This window comes from Salvelinus namaycush, chromosome 25, assembly GCF_016432855.1.
Source record: "Salvelinus namaycush isolate Seneca chromosome 25, SaNama_1.0, whole genome shotgun sequence".
Lineage (NCBI taxonomy): Eukaryota > Metazoa > Chordata > Actinopteri > Salmoniformes > Salmonidae > Salvelinus > Salvelinus namaycush.
Genome location: NC_052331.1, coordinates 42,009,109 through 42,029,966, shown reverse-complemented (window position 1 = coordinate 42,029,966; position 20,858 = coordinate 42,009,109). Strand labels below are relative to the sequence as shown.

Here is a 20,858-nt window from a genome sequence, read left to right as displayed (position 1 = left end):
TACTGAGTCTATAGGAACATTAGCCTGCTGGTCTTACTGGGTGGATAGGAACATTAGCCTGCTGGCCTTACTGAGTCTATAGGAACATTAGCCTGCTGGTCTTACTGGGTGGAAAGGAACATTAGCCTGCTGGTCTTACTGAGTCTATAGGAACATTAGCCTGCTGGTCTTACTGAGTCTATAGGAACATTAGCCTGCTGGCCTTACTGAGTGGATATGAACATTAGCCTACTGGTCTTACTGAGTGGATAGGAACATTAGCCTGCTGGTCTTACTGAGTGGATAGGAACATTAGCCTGCTGGCCTTACTGAGTCTATAGGAACATTAGCCTGCTGGTCTAACTGGGTGGATAGGAACATTAGCCTGCTGGCCTTACTGAGTGGATAGGAACATTAGCCTGCTGGTCTTACTGAGTCTATAGGAACATTAGCCTGCTGGCCTTACTGAGTGGATAGGAACATTAGCCTGCTGGCCTTACTGAGTGGATAGGAACATTAGCCTGCTGGTCTTACTGAGTCTATAGGAACATTAGCCTGCTGGTCTTACTGAGTCTATAGGAACATTAGCCTGCTGGCCTTACTGAGTCTATAGGAACATTAGCCTGCTGGTCTTACTGGGTGGATAGGAACATTAGCCTGCTGGTCTTACTGAGTCTATAGGAACATTAGCCTGCTGGCCTTACTGAGTGGATAGGAACATTAGCCTGCTGGTCTTACTGAGTGGATAGGAACATTAGCCTACTGGTCTTACTGAGTGGATAGGAACATTAGCCTGCTGGTCTTACTGAGTGGATAGGAACATTAGCCTGCTGGTCTTACTGAGTGGATAGGAACATTAGCCTGCTGGTCTTACTGAGTGGATAGGAACATTAGCCTGCTGGTCTTACTGAGTGGATAGGAACATTAGCCTGCTGGCCTTACTGAGTGGATAGGAACATTAGCCTGCTGGTCTTACTGAGTCTATAGGAACATTAGCCTGCTGGTCTTACTGAGTCTATAGGAACATTAGCCTGCTGGTCTTACTGAGTGGATAGGAACATTAGCCTGCTGGTCTTACTGAGTCTATAGGAACATTAGCCTGCTGGCCTTACTGGGTGGATAGGAACATTAGCCTGCTGGCCTTACTGAGTGGATAGGAACATTAGCCTGCTGGTCTTACTGAGTCTATAGGAACATTAGCCTGCTGGTCTTACTGAGTCTATAGGAACATTAGCCTGCTGGTCTTACTGAGTCTATAGGAACATTAGCCTGCTGGTCTTACTGAGTCTATAGGAACATTAGCCTGCTGGTCTTACTGAGTGGATAGGAACATTAGCCTGCTGGTCTTACTGAGTGGATAGGAACATTAGCCTGCTGGTCTTACTGAGTCTATAGGAACATTAGCCTGCTGGTCTTACTGAGTCTATAGGAACATTAGCCTGCTGGTCTTACTGAGTCTATAGGAACATTAGCCTGCTGGCCTTACTGAGTCTATAGGAACATTAGCCTGCTGGTCTTACTGAGTCTATAGGAACATTAGCCTGCTGGTCTTACTGAGTCTATAGGAACATTAGCCTGCTGGCCTTACTGAGTCTATAGGAACATTAGCCTGCTGGTCTTACTGGGTGGATAGGAACATTAGCCTGCTGGCCTTACTGAGTCTATAGGAACATTAGCCTGCTGGTCTTACTGGGTGGATAGGAACATTAGCCTGCTGGTCTTACTGAGTCTATAGGAACATTAGCCTGCTGGTCTTACTGAGTGGATAGGAACATTAGCCTGCTGGTCTTACTGAGTCTATAGGAACATTAGCCTGCTGGTCTTACTGAGTCTATAGGAACATTAGCCTGCTGGTCTTACTGAGTCTATAGGAACATTAGCCTGCTGGTCTTACTGAGTCTATAGGAACATTAGCCTGCTGGCCTTACTGAGTCTATAGGAACATTAGCCTGCTGGTCTTACTGGGTGGATAGGAACATTAGCCTGCTGGCCTTACTGAGTCTATAGGAACATTAGCCTGCTGGTCTTACTGGGTGGATAGGAACATTAGCCTGCTGGTCTTACTGAGTCTATAGGAACATTAGCCTGCTGGTCTTACTGAGTGGATAGGAACATTAGCCTGCTGGTCTTACTGAGTCTATAGGAACATTAGCCTGCTGGCCTTACTGGGTGGATAGGAACATTAGCCTGCTGGCCTTACTGAGTGGATAGGAACATTAGCCTGCTGGTCTTACTGAGTCTATAGGAACATTAGCCTGCTGGTCTTACTGAGTCTATAGGAACATTAGCCTGCTGGTCTTACTGAGTCTATAGGAACATTAGCCTGCTGGTCTTACTGAGTCTATAGGAACATTAGCCTGCTGGTCTTACTGAGTGGATAGGAACATTAGCCTGCTGGTCTTACTGAGTGGATAGGAACATTAGCCTGCTGGTCTTACTGAGTCTATAGGAACATTAGCCTGCTGGTCTTACTGAGTCTATAGGAACATTAGCCTGCTGGTCTTACTGAGTCTATAGGAACATTAGCCTGCTGGCCTTACTGAGTCTATAGGAACATTAGCCTGCTGGTCTTACTGAGTCTATAGGAACATTAGCCTGCTGGTCTTACTGAGTCTATAGGAACATTAGCCTGCTGGCCTTACTGAGTCTATAGGAACATTAGCCTGCTGGTCTTACTGGGTGGATAGGAACATTAGCCTGCTGGCCTTACTGAGTCTATAGGAACATTAGCCTGCTGGTCTTACTGGGTGGATAGGAACATTAGCCTGCTGGTCTTACTGAGTCTATAGGAACATTAGCCTGCTGGTCTTACTGAGTGGATAGGAACATTAGCCTGCTGGTCTTACTGAGTCTATAGGAACATTAGCCTGCTGGTCTTACTGAGTCTATAGGAACATTAGCCTGCTGGTCTTACTGAGTCTATAGGAACATTAGCCTGCTGGTCTTACTGAGTCTATAGGAACATTAGCCTGCTGGCCTTACTGAGTCTATAGGAACATTAGCCTGCTGGTCTTACTGGGTGGATAGGAACATTAGCCTGCTGGCCTTACTGAGTCTATAGGAACATTAGCCTGCTGGTCTTACTGGGTGGATAGGAACATTAGCCTGCTGGTCTTACTGAGTCTATAGGAACATTAGCCTGCTGGTCTTACTGAGTGGATAGGAACATTAGCCTGCTGGTCTTACTGAGTCTATAGGAACATTAGCCTGCTGGCCTTACTGAGTCTATAGGTACATTAGCCTGCTGGTCTTACTGAGTCTATAGGAACATTAGCCTGCTGGTCTTACTGGGTGGATAGGAACATTAGCCTGCTGGTCTTACTGAGTCTATAGGAACATTAGCCTGCTGGTCTTACTGGGTCTATAGGAACATTAGCCTGCTGGCCTTACTGAGTGGATAGGAACATTAGCCTGCTGGTCTTTCTGGGTCTATAGGAACATTAGCCTGCTGGTCTTACTGAGTCTATAGGAACATTAGCCTGCTGGTCTTACTGAGTCTATAGGAACATTAGCCTGCTGGTCTTACTGAGTCTATAGGAACATTAGCCTGCTGGTCTTACTGAGTCTATAGGAACATTAGCCTGCTGGTCTTACTGAGTCTATAGGAACATTAGCCTGCTGGTCTTACTGAGTCTATAGGAACATTAGCCTGCTGGTCTTACTGAGTGGATAGGAACATTAGCCTGCTGGTCTTACTGGGTCTATAGGAACATTAGCCTGCTGGCCTTACTGAGTGGATAGGAACATTAGCCTGCTGGTCTTACTGAGTCTATAGGAACATTAGCCTGCTGGTCTTACTGAGTCTATAGGAACATTAGCCTGCTGGTCTTACTGAGTCTATAGGAACATTAGCCTGCTGGTCTTACTGAGTCTATAGGAACATTAGCCTGCTGGCCTTACTGAGTCAATAGGAACATTAGCCTGCTGGTCTTACTGAGTCTATAGGAACATTAGCCTGCTGGTCTTACTGAGTCTATAGGAACATTAGCCTGCTGGTCTTACTGAGTCTATAGGAACATTAGCCTGCTGGTCTTACTGAGTCTATAGGAACATTAGCCTGCTGGTCTTACTGAGTCTATAGGAACATTAGCCTGCTGGTCTTACTGAGTGGATAGGAACATTAGCCTGCTGGTCTTACTGGGTGGATAGGAACATTAGCCTGCTGGTCTTACTGAGTCTATAGGAACATTAGCCTGCTGGTCTTACTGAGTCTATAGGAACATTAGCCTGCTGGTCTTACTGAGTCTATAGGAACATTAGCCTGCTGGTCTTACTGAGTGGATAGGAACATTAGCCTGCTGGTCTTACTGAGTGGATAGGAACATTAGCCTGCTGTCCTTACTGAGTCTATAGGAACATTAGCCTGCTGGTCTTACTGAGTCTATAGGAACATTAGCCTGCTGGTCTTACTGAGTCTATAGGAACATTAGCCTGCTGGTCTTACTGAGTGGATAGGAACATTAGCCTGCTGGTCTAACTGAGTCGATAGGAACATTAGCCTGCTGGTCTTACTGAGTCTATAGGAACATTAGCCTGCTGGTCTTACTGAGTGGATAGGAACATTAGCCTGCTGGTCTTACTGAGTCTATAGGAACATTAGCCTGCTGGCCTTACTGAGTGGATAGGAACATTAGCCTGCTGGTCTTACTGAGTGGATAGGAACATTAGCCTACTGGCCTTACTGAGTGGATAGGAACATTAACCTGCTGGTCTAACTGGGTGGATAGGAACATTAGCCTACTGGCCTTACTGAGTGGATAGGAACATTAGCCTGCTGGCCTTACTGAGTGGATAGGAACATTAGCCTACTGGCCTTACTGAGTGGATAGGAACATTAGCCTGCTGGTCTAACTGGGTGGATAGGAACATTAGCCTACTGGCCTTACTGAGTGGATAGGAACATTAGCCTGCTGGTCTTACTGGGTGGATAGGAACATTACCCGGCTGGTCTAACTGGGTGGATAGGAACATTAGCCTACTGGCCTTACTGAGTGGATAGGAACATTAGCCTGCTGGTCTAACTGAGTGGATAGGAACATTAGCCTACTGGCCTTACTGAGTGGATAGGAACATTAGCCTGCTGGTCTAACTGGGTGGATAGGAACATTAGCCTGCTGGTCTTACTGAGTCTATAGGAACATTAGCCTGCTGGTCTTACTGGGTGGATAGGAACATTAGCCTGCTGGTCTTACTGAGTCTATGGGAACATGAGCCTGCTGGTCTTACTGGGTGGATAGGAACATTAGCCTGCTGGTCTTACTGAGTCTATAGGAACATTAGCCTGCTGGTCTTACTGGGTGGATAGGAACATTAGCCTACTGGCCTTACTGGGTGGATAGGAACATTAGCCTGCTGGTCTAACTGGGTGGATAGGAACATTAGCCTACTGGCCTTACTGAGTGGATAGGAACATTAGCCTACTGGCCTTACTGGGTGGATAGGAACATTAGCCTGCTGGTCTAACTGGGTGGATAGGAACATTAGCCTACTGGCCTTACTGAGTGGATAGGAACATTAGCCTGCTGGTCTTACTGGGTGGATAGGAACATTAGCCTGCTGGTCTAACTGGGTGGATAGGAACATTAGCCTACTGGCCTTACTGAGTGGATAGGAACATTAGCCTGCTGGTCTTACTGGGTGGATAGGAACATTAGCCTGCTGGTCTTACTGGGTGGATAGGAACATTAGCCTGCTGGTCTAACTGGGTGGATAGGAACATTAGCCTACTGGCCTTACTGAGTGGATAGGAACATTAGCCTGCTGGCCTTACTGAGTCTATAGGAACATTAGCCTGCTGGTCTTACTGGGTCTATAGGAACATTAGCCTGCTGGTCTTACTGAGTCTATAGGAACATTAGCCTGCTGGTCTTACTGAGTCTATAGGAACATTAGCCTGCTGGTCTTACTGAGTCTATAGGAACATTAGCCTGCTGGTCTTACTGAGTGGATAGGAACATTAGCCTGCTGGTCTTACTGAGTCTATAGGAACATTAGCCTGCTGGCCTTACTGAGTGGATAGGAACATTAGCCTGCTGGCCTTACTGAGTCTATAGGAACATTAGCCTGCTGGTCTTACTGAGTCTATAGGAACATTAGCCTGCTGGCCTTACTGAGTCTATAGGAACATCAGCCTGCTGCTCTTACTGAGTCTATAGGAACATTAGCCTGCTGGTCTTACTGAGTGGATAGGAACATTAGCCTGCTGGTCTTACTGAGTGGATAGGAACATTAGCCTGCTGGCCTTACTGAGTCTATAGGAACATTAGCCTGCTGGCCTTACTGAGTGGATAGGAACATTAGCCTGCTGGCCTTACTGAGTCGATAGGAACATTAGCCTGCTGGTCTTACTGAGTCTATAGGAACATTAGCCTGCTGGTCTTACTGAGTCTATAGGAACATTAGCCTGCTGGTCTTACTGAGTCTATAGGAACATTAGCCTGCTGGCCTTACTGAGTGGATAGGAACATTAGCCTGCTGGCCTTACTGAGTGGATAGGAACATTAGCCTGCTGGTCTTACTGAGTCTATAGGAACATTAGCCTGCTGGTCTTACTGGGTGGATAGGAACATTAGCCTGCTGGCCTTACTGAGTCTATAGGAACATTAGCCTGCTGGTCTTACTGAGTCTATAGGAACATTAGCCTGCTGGTCTTACTGAGTCTATAGGAACATTAGCCTGCTGGTCTTACTGAGTCTATAGGAACATTAGCCTGCTGGCCTTACTGAGTGGATAGGAACATTAGCCTGCTGGCCTTACTGAGTCTATAGGAACATTAGCCTGCTGGTCTTACTGAGTCTATAGGAACATTAGCCTGCTGGTCTTACTGGGTGGATAGGAACATTAGCCTGCTGGCCTTACTGAGTCTATAGGAACATTAGCCTGCTGGTCTTACTGAATCTATAGGAACATTAGCCTGCTGGTCTTACTGAGTCTATAGGAACATTAGCCTGCTGGCCTTACTGAGTGGATAGGAACATTAGCCTGCTGGTCTTACTGAGTCTATAGGAACATTAGCCTGCTGGCCTTACTGAGTGGATAGGAACATTAGCCTGCTGGCCTTACTGAGTGGATAGGAACATTAGCCTGCTGGCCTTACTGAGTGGATAGGAACATTAGCCTGCTGGCCTTACTGAGTGGATAGGAACATTAGCCTGCTGGCCTTACTGAGTCTATAGGAACAGTAGCCTGCTGGCCTTACTGAGTCTATAGGAACATCAGCCTGCTGCTCTTACTGAGTCTATAGGAACATTAGCCTGCTGGTCTTACTGAGTGGATAGGAACATTAGCCTGCTGGTCTTACTGAGTGGATAGGAACATTAGCCTGCTGGCCTTACTGAGTCTATAGGAACATTAGCCTGCTGGCCTTACTGAGTGGATAGGAACATTAGCCTGCTGGCCTTACTGAGTCGATAGGAACATTAGCCTGCTGGTCTTACTGAGTCTATAGGAACATTAGCCTGCTGGTCTTACTGAGTCTATAGGAACATTAGCCTGCTGGTCTTACTGAGTCTATAGGAACATTAGCCTGCTGGCCTTACTGAGTGGATAGGAACATTAGCCTGCTGGCCTTACTGAGTGGATAGGAACATTAGCCTGCTGGTCTTACTGAGTCTATAGGAACATTAGCCTGCTGGTCTTACTGGGTGGATAGGAACATTAGCCTGCTGGCCTTACTGAGTCTATAGGAACATTAGCCTGCTGGTCTTACTGAGTCTATAGGAACATTAGCCTGCTGGTCTTACTGAGTCTATAGGAACATTAGCCTGCTGGTCTTACTGAGTCTATAGGAACATTAGCCTGCTGGCCTTACTGAGTGGATAGGAACATTAGCCTGCTGGCCTTACTGAGTCTATAGGAACATTAGCCTGCTGGTCTTACTGAGTCTATAGGAACATTAGCCTGCTGGTCTTACTGGGTGGATAGGAACATTAGCCTGCTGGCCTTACTGAGTCTATAGGAACATTAGCCTGCTGGTCTTACTGAATCTATAGGAACATTAGCCTGCTGGTCTTACTGAGTCTATAGGAACATTAGCCTGCTGGCCTTACTGAGTGGATAGGAACATTAGCCTGCTGGTCTTACTGAGTCTATAGGAACATTAGCCTGCTGGCCTTACTGAGTGGATAGGAACATTAGCCTGCTGGCCTTACTGAGTGGATAGGAACATTAGCCTGCTGGCCTTACTGAGTGGATAGGAACATTAGCCTGCTGGCCTTACTGAGTGGATAGGAACATTAGCCTGCTGGCCTTACTGAGTCTATAGGAACAGTAGCCTGCTGGTCTTACTGAGTCTATAGGAACATTAGCCTGCTGGTCTTACTGAGTCTATAGGAACATTAGCCTGCTGGTCTTACTGAGTCTATAGGAACATTAGCCTGCTGGTCTTACTGAGTCTATAGGAACATTAGCCTGCTGGTCTTACTGAGTCTATAGGAACATTAGCCTGCTGGTCTTACTGAGTCTATAGGAACATTAGCCTGCTGGTCTTACTGAGTCTATAGGAACATTAGCCTGCTGGTCTTACTGAGTGGATAGGAACATTAGCCTGAGCTATTTAGGAGGGATATCACACCTGGCACAAATGATTGTCTAGTTGTTTTTTTCCTGCTGAGGGGTGCCCTATACCTGCGCCCAGAGGGGAGTAGTTCAAAGTCCAGGAACAGGGGGTGGCTTGACCTGACCTTAAAGATCTCATCCAGGCCTGTCTGTTTGACTCCAAGTACCTTGCTTGCTGTGGTGATACTCCTTCTCAGCATATTTCTCTGTCTGACAGTGGCATTGCCAAACCAACAAACAATACAACAAGTTAAAATACTCTCAATGATAGATTTGTAAAACTGAGTCAGTATAGTACAGTCTACATTAAAAGATCCCAGCTTTTTGAGAAAGTACAGTCTCTGTTGGCTCTTTTTGTAGATCAGGTCTGTGCATTTACTCCACAGAAGCTTATTGTCCAAGAGGACACCCAGGTATTTGTATTCCTATACCATCTCTATATTCTGACCTCTGATAGATGTTGCAGAGGTAGGTGTTGTACACTTCCTGAAGTCTATGCACATCTCTTTGGTCTTATTGGTATTGAGGACCAAGTGTGATTCCTCACAACACTCTACAAAGTCATCTAGGACCGGGACATGATGTTCCTCGTCATCACGCAACAGACTGATCAAGGCAGTGTCATCAGCGAACTTAACGAGGTGTCTGTAAGGATGGAAATGACCGTGGCGATGATGGAGGATAATTTTCTTGGGCGATAATAAGGTGATATGTATGTGAGGTATTCTAGGTCGGGTGAAGAAAATGACTTGAGCTCCTATATGTTCCTAGAATTACACCATGAGTCGTTAATCATGAAACACACACCTCCGCCCTTCTGCTTCCCGGAGAGATATTTATTCCTGTCTGCGCGACGTACTGAGAATCCTGCTGGTTTTATCAACTCCGACAGAATATCCCGAGAGAGCTATGTTTCCGTCAAACAGAGTATGTTACAGGCCCCAATGTCTATCTGGAAAGAAAACCTTGCTCTAAACTCATCAACTCTTATCCTAAGACTGATTATTAGTGAGTAATATACTCGGAAGCTGTGGGTGGTGTTCGCACCTCCTAAGTCGAACCAACAGGCTGCCTCGAGTGCCTCTCCTCCGACGGTGATGTTTTGGGTCGGCCTCTGGAATAAGTTCAGTTGCTCTGGGGAGAACAAAGGATCTGTTCCAGGGAAGACGTATTCCTGGTCGTAATACTGGTAGTTCTGGTGAGTTATCGTTGCTCTAATATCCAGTACCCGGCTGTATATATTAACACAAAACATTTCCTGAGCTGATAATGTAAAAAATAGTATATAAAAAAACAAAATACTGCAAAGTTTTCTAAGAGCTAGTCGCGATGCTGCTATCTCCGTCGGCGCCATCTTCTACATAATATACATATACACAATATATTCTACATATATCCATCCTTTACTCTGCCTGCATGTACATATCTACCTCAAATACCTTATTATTATCTATCCTGATGCCTAGTCACTTTACTTTGCTTTCATGTACATATCTACCTAATATACCTTATTATTATTATCTATGCTGATGCCTAATCACTTTACCCTGTCTTCATGTACATAGCTACCTCAAACACCTTATAAATATCTATCCGGATGCCTAGTCACTTTACCCTGCCTTCAGCCTTTACCCTGCATGCACATTGATACCTGTATATAGCTCCATTCTTGTGTATTTTATTGCTCATGTTATTTTCTATTTTATTTATTATTATTTGTTTTTAATTCTGCATTGTAGGGAAAGGTTCAGAGGCAAGCATTTCAATGTAAAGTCTACACCAGTTGAAACAAACGTTTCGATCCTGCAAGGATCTTCGTCAGGTTATTTCTCGGTAGTGTGTGTAGGGGCCACTTACCTCTAAACCCTTCAGTGAGGGCCCCATCAGCACCACAGGCCGCATGGTAGGAACCACGTCATAGGCTGCCACCTGCTCCCCCTACAGTAATGACAACACATGAAACAGTAAGTAACCAATCAGATACAGGAAGAGGAAACCAATGCAGCTGCAGAATTGGCCAAGGATTCGGTGCATCACAGACATGAAAACTTGTGAGTTTAAAACATAGTAATTTAATGAAGTACAACATTTGTTTTGCACAATGTTAATATGCTGGCAATGTTTGTAAGTGAGAATGTTGTCAAGCACAGTATATATAAAAAAAATTAACTATGTTTTATGTAGACAATGTTCTGAAGCCAAAAAATAAAGGTAATTCAGGAGCACCACTTCACCCAATGCTCTACCAAGGGTTTCCTCATCTCTCACCTACTACAGTAGCTACTGTAAGTCTATCTATTGTGCTTCAAACAATGTGTAAGACGGTTACTTAGGTTTTCAAACCTTCTCAAACAGCCGAATTCATACTCTTAGAGGAGGTGCTCCCACAATAATGGATTTGTACAAAAAGAAGTTGTGATGCAGTCTCCTTTACTTTGAGCCAGAAGAGATTGACAACCATGAGACAGCCTGTAGGGAGGAGGTCAGAGACCTGGAAGGGTGGTGCCAGAACAACAACCTCTACCTCAATTTGATCAAGACAAAGGAGATGATTGTGGACTACAGGAAAAAGAGGACCGAGCATGCCCCCATTCTCATCGACGGGGCTGCAGTGGAGCAGGTTGAGAGCTTCAAGTGCCTTGGTGTCCACATCACCAACAAACTAACATGGTCCAAACACACCAAGACAGTCGTGAAGAGGGCACGACAATGCCTATTCCCCCTCAGGAGACTGGAAAGATTGTGCATGGGTCCTCAGATCCTCAAAAAGTCCTACAGCTGTACCATCGAGAGCATCCTGACTGGTTGCATCACCGCCTTGTATGGCAACTGCTTGACATTCGACCGCAAGGCGCTACAGAGGGAGGTGCGTATGGCCCAGTACATCACTGCAGCCAAGCTTACTGACTATTCAGAACCTCTATACCAGGCGGTGTCAGAGGAAGACCCTAAAAATTGTCAAAGACTCCAGCCACCCTAGTCATAGACTGTTCTTCCATTCTTCTCAAACATTTTAGAAAAAGCTGTTGCGCAGCAACTCACTGCCTTCCTGAAGACAAACAATGTATATGAAATACTTCATTCTGGTTTTAGACCCCATCATAGCACTGAGACTGTACTTGTGAAGGTGGTAAATTACCTTTTAATGGCGTCAGACCGAGGCTCTGCATCTGTCCTCGTGCTCCTAGACCTTAGTGCTGCTTTTGATACCATCGATCACCACATTCTTTTGGAGAGATTGGAAACCCAAATTGGTCTGTCGGAAAGATATCAGTTTGTCTCTGTGAATGGTTTGTCCTCTGACAAATCAACTGTAAATTTCGGTGTTCCTCAATGTTCCGTTTTAGGACCACTATTGTTTTCACTATATATTTTACCTCTTGGGGACGTATTTCGAAAACATATTGTTAACTTTCACTGCAATGTGGATGACACACAGCGGTACATTTCAATGAAACATGGTGAAGCCCCAAAATTGCCCTCGCTAGAAGCCTGTGTTTCAGACATAAGGAAATGGATGGCTGCAAACTCTCTACTTTTAAACTCGGACAAAACAGAGATGCTTGTTCTAGGTCCCAAGAAACAAAGAGATCTTCTGTTGGATCTGACAATTAATCTTGATGGTTGTAAAGTCGTCTCAAATAAAACTGTGAAGGACCTCGGCGTTCCTCTGGACCCTGATCTCTCTTTTGACGAACATATCAAGACTGTTTCAAGAACAGCTTTTTTCCATCTGCGTAACATTGCAAAGATCAGACATTCTCTGTCCAAAAATGATGCAGAAAAATTAATCCATGCTTTTGTTACTTCTAGGTTAGACTACTGCAATGCTCTACTTTCTGGCTACCCGGATAAAGCACTAAATAAACTTCATTTAGTGCTAAATATGGCTGCTAGAATCCTGACTAGAACCAACAAATGTGATCATATTACTCCAGTGCTAGCCTCCCTACACTGGCTTCCTGTTAAGGCAAGGCCTGATTTCAAGGTTTTACTGCTAACCTACAAAACATTACATAGGCTTGCTCCTACCCATCTTTCCGATTTGGTCCTGCCGTACATACCTACACATACGCTACGGTCACAAGACGCAGGCCTCCTAATTGTCCCTAGAATTTCTAAGCAAACAGCTGGAGGCAGGGCTTTCTCCTATAGAGCTCCATTTTAATGGAATGGTCTGCCTACCCATGTGATTGACACATACTCGGTCTCAACCTTTAACCTGTCTAGGACTGGGGTTCCGCTAGCGGAACAGCAAAATACAGCAATTTTCCAACCAAAGAGAAGAGTCACAAAAAGCAGAAATACTGATAAAATGAATCACTAACCTTTGATATTCTTCATGAGAAGACACTCCCGGGACAACATGTTACACACTACATGTATGTTTTGTTCGATCAAGTTCATATTTATATCCAAAAACATCAGTTTACATTTGGCTTTGCCTCCAAAACATCCCGTGAATTTGCACAGAGCCACGTCAAATCACAGAAATACTCATAATAAACATTGATAAAAGATACAAGTATTATTCACAGATTTAACGATATACTTCTCCTTAATGCAACCGCTGTGTCAGATTTCAAAAAAACTTTACGGAAAAAGCACACCATGCAATAATCTGAGTATGGCGCTCAGACAACAAGTCAACCCAAAGAGATATCCGCCATGTTGTGTGGTCAACAGAAGTCAGAAATAGCATTATAAATATTCACTTACCTTTGATGATCTTCATCAGAATGCACTCCCAGGAATCCCAGTTCCACAATAATTGTTTGTTTTGTTCGATAATGTCCATCATTTATGTCCAAATACCTCCTTTTTGTTCGCGCGTTTAGCCCAGTAATCAAAATTCATGAGGCGCGATCACTAGGTGCAGATGAAAAGTCAAAAAGTTCCATTACAGTCCGTAGAAACATGTCAAACGATGTATAGAATCAATCTTTAGGATGTTTTTAACATAAATCTTCAATAATGTTCCAACCGGAGAATTCCTTTGTCGGTGGAATTGCAATGGAATGCAAGCTAACTATCACGTGAACACGCGTGGCCAGCTCGTGGCTCTCTGGCAGACCTCTAACTCATTCCCCTCTCATTCGCCCCCACTTCACAGTAGAAGCCTCAAACAAAGTTCTAAAGACTGTTGACATCTAGAGGATGCCTTAGGAAGTGCAATATGACCCCATAGACACTGTGTATTTGATAGGAAAGAGTTGAAAAACTACAAACCTCAGATTTCCCACTTCCTGGTTGGATTTTTTCTCAGGTTTTTGCCTGCCATATGAGTTCTGTTATACTCACAGACATCATTCAAACAGTTTTAGAGTGTTGTCTATCCAAATCTACTAATTATATGCATATTCTAGCTTTTATGGCTGAGTAGCAGGCAGTTTAATTTGGGCACGCTTTTCATCCAAAATTCCCAATGCTGCCCCCTACCCTAGTGAAGTTAAGTCATCCAAGCTTAAGAAGCAGGAGCAGCATCTCCTGCTGGTTCAGAGTGAGCGGTCTGTCTACCAGAATATGGTTGCTGACTGCAAGACCACCTGTCAAGACCTGCAGTTTTCTCTCGGGGGAACTACTGAACCAGCAAGCACAGACATCAGGATGCATTACAGCTTTGATTTTGCTCAACATTTCCTCCTTTATACAGAGTGAACACTTTGTCTGAGATTTCTGGTGTTGTGAAGGACAGCACAGTGACAGGGGTAATATCCCACAGCTGGTTGGACTGGAGGGTGGTACGGTGCTGGTGGAAAGCTATGGCTAGCAACAACTCCTGACTCCATACTTCAGGGTGCTGCCACAGATCAAGCAGTACCAGCACTTCAAGTGAATATCATTTTCATGCATTGTATGAGGTTATTCTTGTTATCTGAATTTAGGAGGTCAATTGATGTTATGCAAGGTTGTAATGTCTTCTCAATGTATTTGTCTATTTTCCTGTTTTACAGCTTTGATGCTCTAGAGCCTGGTGTTGTCTCCAAGCAGCGTGCGGACTCAGTCAGGACCAGGTTCCATCCTTCCTCCCATAGATGTACAACCATCCTTCCTCCCATAGATGCACCACCTGGACTGGACACAACTAGACAAACTGATCTTTTTGAGAAGATCAGGGAGTTTTGAGACAACTGCAGTTTATGACATTCCATTTTGTAGCTCTGAGTCTACTTTTATGCAATTAAAAAAATATATATATATTTTGCTACATAAGTCCGAATCAAGGCGGTGATTTATCTTTCTAAATTAAATCAACCTTTTCCCCCTCATTCAGTTAGGCCTATTTTAAATTCAATTGTGTAGTTAGGTGCCCAGTTATTACCCATTTTGTCATTCACTCAGTAGGGAGAAGCATTAGCGCCTGGCTGGGTACCAACGTCCTACAGCACATTGTCTAGGAGGATTAAGTTTGGAATAGGTGTGAAACAAACTAGTTTTACTTTTCTGTTTGTGATTTAAAAATTATGACTCTAATGAGCAGCGTAAAATACAAACATTTAGGAAAAGTCAGTGAAGGAGCAGGACAGTTTTTATTTTGTATTTTTTTTATTTACAAAATCAAACGTCAGTGGCCATTGGCCTACGGCAGTTCTAGCTTTTGCTCATTTGCATAGTTAATTATTTAATTCCAGCTTTCATTTCAGAATTTTTTTAATGTCTTTGTTTACTGCACTGTTTTATCATTTACATACGGTCACGTATATTTTGTCTTAGCTGTGATTTAATGTAACAAATCAAACATTCAACCTTGTAAACAATTTATTTAGACCTGGCGTTTATTTGAAACAGGCATTTATTTGCTGAAATGTGTGCCGTTGCCCGGCTATTGAAAGGGACAGGTGGCTATTTGAGACTCGCCGTTTAATTGAAGTTGTATTATATGTGTAGAATTTACCATGGATAGTCAAAAGGAATTGTCTGCAGTTTTCAGAAGGTGAATAGCTCAATTGATTGTGACAGTCTTACATTGTAATATATGAGTCAATTCCCGTTGAAAGCAAAGTAAAAGGAAATGATTTTAAGTCATTGACTTTTGAAGGTTTTACAACTTAGCCATAGAGACTAAACAAAGATATCCCCATGTACACTAGAGCAGTGGCTTTCATGGACATTTTACAGCCTAAAGCGTTGCAGAGTTATGCATCATATACATTTATATAATCCTGGTTTGGTGGAGGGCATTAGCCCTCTCCCCACCCGTAGAGCTGTGCCACTGCACTGGCTGTGCAATGCATGGCAGAGTTGTTAGTTTGGCACTGTTGATCGGCACACATTTGGAGAGAAATTTCACATTGAGCTTTAACCAAAGCCAACCATTTTTACGCTGACCGGCAAGAAAATAACACACACTAACATACAAACACACTTACCGACTTCTTTTGAGCTTGTGCAACTGTGGGAAGAAAGAAGACAGAAGTGAAAACATCCATCATGCTCATACTATACTACACCTACCCCTAACATACTATACTACACCTACCCCTAACATACACAGTACTACACCTAACCCTAACAGCCACAATACTACACCTAACCCGAACAGTCAGACACTATAATACACCTAACCCTAACAGCCAGAATAATACACCTAACCTCACCATTAGAAACAATAATACACATTTCAATGAAACATACTTCCAAAAACAATTCACGTTTCAATTAATAAAAGCAGAAGAAATACAATAATGCACACATCAATGAATTAAAACCCAAACTAAATAACCTCACCAGTTGAAGGAGGAGTGTACTTTTTATTCGTGTCTTGAGAAACTGCTGCTTTACTGAAAGAAGAAAAGTGAGGAACTCATCTTAGGCATCGTAGTCATGTTTATTACAGCAGCAGTAATTTAAGCAATACAAGTAGCAGTAACAGTAGTAATAATGGTAGTAGTAATGGTAGTAACAGTAGTAATACTGGTAGTAGTAACAGTAGTAATAATGGTAGTAGTAATGGTGGTAACAGTAGTAATAATGGTAGTAGTGACAGTAGTAATAATGGTAGTAGTGACAGCAGCAATAATGGTAGTAGTAATGGTAGTAACAGTAGTAATAATGGTAGTAGTGACAGTAGTAATAATGGTAGTAGTGACAGTAGTAATAATAGTAAAAATGGTAGTAGTAACAGTAGAAATAAGGGTAGTAGTAACAGTAGTAATAATGGTAGTAGTGACAGTAGTAATAATGGTAGTAGTGACAGTAGTAATAATGGTAGTAGAAATGGTAGTAACAGTAGTAATAATGGTAGTAGTGACAGTAGTAATAATGGTAGTAGTGACAGTAGTAATAATAGTAAAAATGGTAGTAGTAACAGTAGAAATAAGGCTAGTAGTAACAGTAGTAATAATGGTAGTAGTGACAGTAGTAATAATGGTAGTAGTGACAGTAGTAATAATGGTAGTAGAAATGGTAGTAACAGTAGTAATAATGGTAGTAGTGACAGTAGTAATAATGGTAGTATTGACAGTAGTAATAATAGTAAAAATGGTAGCAGTAACAGTAGAAATAATGGTAGTAGTAACAGTAGTAATAATGGTAGTAGTAACAGTAGAAATAATGGTAGTAGTAATGGTAGTAGTAATGGTAGTAGTAACGGTAGTAATAATGGTAGTAGTAACAGTAATAATAATAGTAGTAGTAACAGTAGTAGTAGTAGTAACAGTAGTAATAATGGTAGTAGTAACATTAGTAATAATGGTAGTAGTAACAGTAGTACTACTGGTAGTAGTAACAGTAGTAATAATAGTAGTAGTAATAGTAGTAGTAGTAGTAACAGTTGTAGTAGTATGAGTAATAGTAGTAATAATGGTAGTAGTAACAGTAGCAATAATAGTAATAATGGTAGTAGTAACAGTAGAAACAATGGTAGTAGTGACAGTAGTAATAATGGTAGTAGTAACAGTAGTAATAATGGTAGTAGTGACAGTAGTAATAATGGCAGTAGTAACAGTGGTAATAATGGTAGTAGTAACAGTAGTAATAATGGCAGTAGTGACAGTAGTAGTAGTATGAGTAATAGTAGTAATAATGGTAGTAGTAACAGTAGTAATAATGGTAGTAGTGACAGTAGTAATAATGGTAGTAGTGACAGTAGTAATAATGGTAGTAGTAACAGTAGTAATAATGGTAGTAGTAACAGTAGTAATAATGGTAGTAGTAACAGTAGTAATAATGCTAGTATTAACAGTTGTAATAACGGTAGTAGTAATAGTAGTAGTAGTAACAGTAGTAGTAGTATGAGTAATAGTAGTAATAATGGTAGTAGTAACAGTAGCAATAATAGTAATAATGGTAGTAGTAACAGTAGTAATAATGGTAGCAGTGACAGTAGAAATAATGGTAGTGGTGACAGTAGTAATAATGGTAGTAGTAACAGTAGTAATAATGGTAGTAGTAACAGTAGTAATAATGGTAGTGGAAACAGTAGTAATAATGGTAGTAGTGACAGTAGTAATAATGGTAGTAGTGACAGTAGTAATAATGGTAGCAGTAAAAGTAGTAGTAGTAGTAACCGTAGTAATAATGGTAGTAGTAACAGTAGTAATAATAGTAGTAGTAACAGTAGTAGTAGTAGTAACAGTAGTAATAATGGTAGTAGTGACAGTAGTAATAATGGTAGTAGTAACAGTAGTAATAATGGTAGTAGTAACAGTAGTAATAATAGTAGTAGTGACAGTAGTAGTAGTAGTAACAGTAGTAATAATGGTAGTAGTAACAGTAGTAATCGTAGTAACAGTAGGAATAATGGTAGTAGTAACAGTAGTAATAATGGTAGTAGTAACAGTAGTAATAATGGTAGTAGTGACAGTAGTAATAATGGTAGTAGTAACAGTAGTAATAATGGTAGTAGTAACAGTAGTAATAATGGTAGTAGTAACAGTAGTAATAATGGTAGTAGTAACAGTAACAATAATGGTAGTAGTGACAGTAGTAATAATAGTAAAAATGGTAGTAGTAACAGTAGAAATAATGGTAGTAGTAACAGTAGTAATAATGGTAGTAGTGACAGTAGTAATAATGGTAGTAGTGACAGTAGTAATAATGGTAGTAGTAATGGTAGTAACAGTAGTAATAATGGTAGTAGTAACAGTAGTAATAATGGTAGTAGTGACAGTAGTAATAATGCTAGTAGTAACAGTAGTACTATTGGTAGTAGTAACATTAGTAATAATGGTAGTAGTAACAGTAGTAATAATGGTAGTAGTGCCAGTAGTAATAATGGTAGTAGTACCAGTAGTAATAATGGTAGTAGTATCAGTAGTAATAATGGTAGTAGTAACAGTAGTAATAATGGTAGTATTAACAGTAGTAATAATGGTAGTAGTAATAGTAGTAGTAGTAACAGTAGTAGTAGTATGAGTAATAGTAGTAATAATGGTAGTAGTAACAGTAGCAATAATAGTAATAATGGTAGTTGTGACAGTAGTAATAATGGTAGTAGTGACAGTAGTAATAATGGTAGTAGTAACAGTAGTAATAATGGTAGTAGTAACAGTAGTAATAATGGTAGTGGTAACAGTAGTAACAATGGTAGTAGTGCCAGTAGTAATAATGGTAGTAGTACCAGTAGTAATAATGGTAGTAGTATCAGTAGTAATAATGGTAGTAGTAACAGTAGTAATAATGGTAGTATTAACAGTTGTAATAATGGTAGTAGTAATAGTAGTAGTAGTAACAGTAGTAGTAGTATGAGTAATAGTATTAATAATGGTAGTAGTAACAGTAGCAATAATAGTAATAATGGTAGTAGTAACAGTAGTAATAATGGTAGCAATGGCAGTAGAAATAATGGCAGTGGTAACAGTAGTAATAATGGTAGTAGTAACAGTGGTAATAATGGTAGTGGTAACAGTAGTAATAATGGTAGTAGTGACAGTAGTAATAATGTTAGTAGTGACAGTAGTAATAATGGTAGTCGTAACAGTAGTAATAATGGTAGTAGTAACAGTAGTAATAATGGCAGTAGTAACAGTAGTAATAATGGCAGTAGTAACAGTAGTAATAATGGCAGTAGTAACAGTAGTAATAATGGCAGTAGTAACAGTAGTAAAAATGGCAGTAGTAACAGTAGTAATAATGGTAGTAGTAACAGTAGTAATAATGGTAGTAGTACCAGTAGTAATAATGGTAGTAGTGACAGTAGCAATAATAGTAAAAATGGTAGTAGTAACAGTAGAAATAATGGTAGTAGTAACAGTAGTAGTAGTAGTGGTAATAATAGCAGTAGTAATAGTAGTAATAATAGCAGTACTAATAGTAGTACTAATAGCAGTAGTAATAGTAGTAATAATATCAGTAGTAATAGTAGTAATAATAGCAGTAGTAACAGTAGTACTAATAGCAGTAGTAATAGTAGTAATAATAGCAGTAGTAATAGTAGTAATAATAGCAGTAGTAATAGTAGTAATAATAGCAGTAGTAGTAGTAGTACTACTGGTAGTAGTAATAGCAGTAGTAATGGTAGTGATAAAAGCGGTAGTAATAGTAGTAATACTAGTAGTAGTAATAGTAGCAATAATTGTAGTTGTAATAGTATAAATAATGGTAGTATTACTAGTAGTAACAATAACAGTAGTTATAGTAGTACTACTGGTAGTAGTAATAGCAGTAGTAATAGTAGTAATAATAGCAGTAGTAATAGTAGTATAAGTAATAGTAGCAATAATGGCAGTAGTAATGGTAGTAACAGTAGCATAAGTAATAGTAGCAATACTGGTAGTAGTGGTAGTAGTAATAATGGTAGTAGTGATAGTAGTATGAGTAATGGTAGTAATACTGGTATTAGTAATAGTGGTAGTAGTAGTACGAGCAATAGTAGTACTAATGGTACCGGTGATGGTAGTAATAATGGTGGTAGTAATAGTAGTAATGAGGGCAGTAGTAATATTAGTAATAGTAGTAATAATGGTAGTAGCAATATTAGTAATACTGACAGTAGTAATAATAGTAATACGGGTGGCAGTAATAATGGTAGTAGTAATAGTAGTAATAATGGTAGTAGCAATATTAGTAATACTGACAGTAGTAATAATATTAATAAGGGTGGCAGTAATAATGGTAGTAGTAATAGTGGTATTAATGGTGGTAGTAATAGTAGTAATAATTGTAGTAGCAATAATGGTAGTAGTGGTAGTAGTTGTAGTGGTAGTAGTATGAGTAATAGTAGTAATAGTAGTAATTGTGGTCCCATGTGGCTCAGTTGGTAGAGCATGGCGCTTGCAACGCCAGGGTTGTGGGTTCAATTCCCACGGGGGGACCAGGATGAATATGTATGAACTTTCCAATTTGTAAGTCGCTCTGGATAAGAGCGTCTGCTAAATGACTTA

At 41.3% G+C, this 20,858-nt stretch overlaps 1 pseudogene; it reads right to left on the bottom strand.

The window, feature by feature from the left end:
- Positions 1 to 20,858, bottom strand: part of LOC120019961 — a 129,954-nt pseudogene that overhangs the window by 68,023 nt on the left and 41,073 nt on the right.